This window comes from Lucilia cuprina, chromosome 3 (genome assembly GCF_022045245.1).
Source record: "Lucilia cuprina isolate Lc7/37 chromosome 3, ASM2204524v1, whole genome shotgun sequence".
Classification (NCBI taxonomy): domain Eukaryota; kingdom Metazoa; phylum Arthropoda; class Insecta; order Diptera; family Calliphoridae; genus Lucilia; species Lucilia cuprina.
In genome coordinates this window covers 43,062,526-43,067,227 of record NC_060951.1, presented here as the reverse complement: position 1 = coordinate 43,067,227, position 4,702 = coordinate 43,062,526, and positions in this window count along the sequence as shown.

Here is a 4,702-nt window from a genome sequence, read left to right as displayed (position 1 = left end):
ATAAAGCAGATGTTAACAGATATCTTACAACAAAGTTCCCAAAAAAAGACGATCTCTGTTATGCCGTTTTAAAACAGGCTTTTATCAAAATAAATTGACACAACATATATTTTTCTACTAAGTATTTGAGAAAAAATTTCTTAACATAAACTTAACCACTGTATCCACATACATATAACGATGTATTAATATATAAAATAAATATGTATATACAAGTAAAACTACGTTTATATGTATTCACTTGTTCGGGATTAGTTGGTTGTATAAACGGCATTATCAGGTTAAATATTGATGGTGTTGCAATGAAATATTTTATTATTATTGTATATTGGGGTCACGTTATCTAACAGTCATCTGCTATAGAACACATATTCACACAATCAAATAAAGTCACATAAATACGAACACAAACACATGTACAACACATTCAAATATAGACAAATGTATGTGTAGAATGATATTTTTTTATGTATACATATAATCGATAAAACCAACTATGTTGGCTTTTTAGATAATTGCATGGCAGAGTTTACGGTTAAAGAAATACATAAACATTTTACACACAAATATAGAAGTACACATACACCTTCATACAAATATACTTACACACGCACATCTTTTTTTAAATAGTTATTTTTGTATTCGCTTTTTGTGTTAAGTGAATGTAAATGCGATTACACATGTACTAAACATGTGAAAATAAATTGATTTTCAATTGATATTGAAACATGTGAATTTTAGACAAAAGGTTACAATACTATCTTCAATTGATTGATATTTAAGTACTTAGTATATTTCTCAATGTTAGTAGTTAGAATCTTCTTCTGTGAGAGTAATGAGCTTGCGTTTGTGAGTGAGCTTTAGTGTGTTTCTGTTTATGTATGGGTGGACAAATATATACACTTGCAGTTTAATCAATCACCTCATTTTGCCAAAGAAAAACTAAAGGACCATTATTTAGTAAAGTGGACATATAATGATGATGTTTTAGAGATTGTTATTTTTAATTAATTTTAAATTACGTATTTACACGTTACATTGAACTACAATAAAGTAATTTTGTAGTTTCTTTTATTTTTGATTATATTTATCGAAATAAATTATATTTAAGATTTATTTGAAAAAGTTAGCTGAGAAAAGATTTCGTGATAATATTGATTTTCTTGAATAAAATTAGCGGTAATCATTCAAGCTAACGTACAGGAAAAGGATATATATTGCGGTAAACCACAGCACGACATAACATGGTCTACCACAGTTTACAGTTCCTAAGAACCATAAAGGAGAAAGGACTTTAATTTGTCTGCTATGCTAGTTGTGTGAAAGAGGTGAGGAGTCCCTGAATATGACCTTGAGACGGGCCTCTCATTATGGCCTTAATGTTTTGATCTATATTAAGGATAACTATAGGCATTAAATGGAGTATTAGTCTTACTATGGCACATTGACTTTTAAAATTTGCAGTTAGACAAATGCTAGCGTAGGTTTCAATAATCTAATGGGTACTTTAGACGAAAACTAAAATATCAGACAACTAGTTCAGCGAACATGCTGCTTGGGTAGAAGTGTTGGCATAAGTTCTACGTCAAACAAAGTTCTAGATTTAAGAACGAAGAGGTACTTACAGCCGGACAGCTCATCACTTTAAACAAACTGACAAAAAGAGGTCAAAAAATACGTCATCAATGTTTACTGGACACATTGATCGCATACCAGACAGCTAGAAGGCAATTAACACAATATGAGGTGATAAAGTTAAATCTAAGATCATATTGGATAGTAAAAAAGTTTTAACTTAGTTATCTTCCAAATGTAGGGTTTTCATCAAATGGGTACCAGATAACTCGAGAGTATCCGGTAATGAAAGTGCAAACGTAATAGCTTTAAAGGGAAGGAGATCTAACCTTACGAACGCAAAACCATTAGATGCAATCAAGGCTGAATTTAAAATATGGATGTGAGAATCCCATAAGGCTTCTAAGAATAAGGAAACGGTAGTTAAAATTACAAAGTTTAGCCCATAGCAAGACGAGAAATCTCCTCGAAAGAAGCTAATCTGAGGTGTGTACTTATTATGAGTGGACTCACAATAAAACGGGCACTGTTATTCCAAGTTGGATTTGCGTATTCAGAAGAATGTTGAGTATGTGTATAGGATAGTGAAACTTTGAATTACTTTATTTGCCACTTCCCATGGTCCCGTCAACCCATTATAATCACTTGACAAAGCACATTCTTGGTCAATACCATGCATTCTTCAAAAAAAGTTGTAAGTATCTCAAGAGTGATATTATACCGGATATAACATTCCTCACAAACACTAATTCATTTTTTTTTAATTACATCCAAGAAACTGATTTTCTCAACAATCAATGTACTTTTGGTTTTTTACCAATCATTAAATGGAGCACACAACAGACCCGATAGTGTATTACATAAGTGTATTTCAACAGATTTTTTTACATAATATGTTTAAAATAATCACCAATTTATAATTGACCAAATTAATATCAGACTTAGTATAAAGGTATGAAGAATCATTTGCCATTAGAAATTCATTTCGAACAAAGATAAATTTTTTACACATTTTAAATTTAGCCTGACGATATACATACATATGTGTATAAATTCAAAAAGTTATTAGTTCTTCTTAAAATTGCAAACATTTTTCCATGCGTTTTTGATTCAATAAAGAACATAATAAATTTCAACTTTTCCTCTTCCGAACAACAAAAACAAATTTTTATAATAAAATACTTTTTGAACAAAATTTCATGATTAAATAATTCAATTTAATTGGCAACAAATGCGTGAATTTAATACTATTTATCTCTCGACTTTGTGTATTTTAATACACATATAATTGCTAGTAAAATGGCAAAAATATATAAACTATATATATATATATATACATTTTCCTCAATTATAATACAATACAATATTTACATACTAAATATTTTCATAATTGTGTATTTATGTTTGTATGTATATATACGTTGCATATCAATTGTTATAAATTGATAAAACAATTTTTAATTTTATTTTAACAAAATGAAAGTAGCTGCATTTATTAGTAATGCAAATAGGATCAAATTTATATTATACTTGAGCAATAATTTAATTTACATTGATATAATAAATAAAATAAAAAATCAATAAATTTTATACTTTAATGTATTGAAAAACAATATTTTTTAATAAAAATAGAAGATTAAGATTTTATTTAAAAGTCAAAGGTTTTATACCAAATCTTTATCTTTATATAAAATTTTATTAGAACAATTAAAAAAGTATTAAAATATTTGATAAATTTGTCTTCTTACAATTCTAACCAATGTTAAATGAAGTCAAACTAACTATGATATAAAAACGTAAAAGGAAGTTAGTTAACAATCAAAATTAACTGCTTTTTAATAAAACATGATCGAAAAAAATCAACTGCAATGATGTCAATAAAACTGATAATTGGATTATGACTAACCCAAGAAGGTCAACGAAAGAATACAGTCAAAAAATCACTCATAATGTATGAACTAAGCAATGATAAAGAAATTAGGGGTATAACCATATTTGGAATTAATATTAGATGGTCAGAAAATGTCCATTTGTTTCAAAAGTTTTTAACTACGATTTCCTAATAATTATCATTGAATTGAGAAGATGCCATCTTGACTTTAAACTTATTCCTTTAAAAGACGTTTATCAGTTATACCCCTATTTAATGCGACTTCAATTTGTTTTTCAATAATAAAAGTAAAAAAACAGTATTTCCACTTACTTTTTAACAGATGCTTCTGTTATCTGTCATTTCATTTTAAAGTGACAAAATATTTCAGATTTTATTGAAATGTAAATGCATACACTTGTTTATTACGTTGACACATTTTATGAATTTTTATTTATTTTTTATTATTATTTTTTCAGTATTTGCTACTTTCCTTTCACATCTGCTATTTAGAGATTTTTATTAGTTGTCTTCTTAGGAATACAAAAAAAAAATTACAGTAATGACCGACTATTAAATATACTATCGGAAATATTAAAGTTAAGAATATATTTATAAAAAAAAATATTTATTATAAAATTAAATTAAAAAAACAATATCTTATCAAAACAAAAAATTAACGAAAAACTTTTATTAGAAGAATATTGATCAAAAATGTTCTAAAAAGAAAACTTTCAAAAATGTCCTATAAAAAGAAAATTTATCGAAAATATGTTCAACAAAAAAATTATCGAACATGTTCAATAAAAAGAAAATTTATCAAAAATGTTCTTTTAAAAGAAAATTTTTCAAAAATGTTTTATACAAATAGAAAAGATATCGAAAATATTCTATAAAAAGAAAATTTATCGAAAATATTTTAAAAAAGAAAACTCATCGAAAATGTCCTATAAAAAATTTTATCGAAAAATTTCTTTTAAAAGAAAATTTATCAATAATGTTCTATAAAAAAACATGTATCGAAAATTTTCTTTAAAATAAAAATTTATCGAAAATATTCCATAAAAAGAAAATTTATCAAAAATGTTCTTTTTTAAAATGAAAATTTATCGAAAATGTTCCTTAAAAAGAAAATTTATTGAATATTTTGTTTTTAAAGAAAATTATTCAAAAAATAGTCTTTAAAAATGAAAACTTATCGAAAATATTCAATAAAAAGAAAATTTGTAGAAAAAGTTCTTTTATAAGAAAATTTAT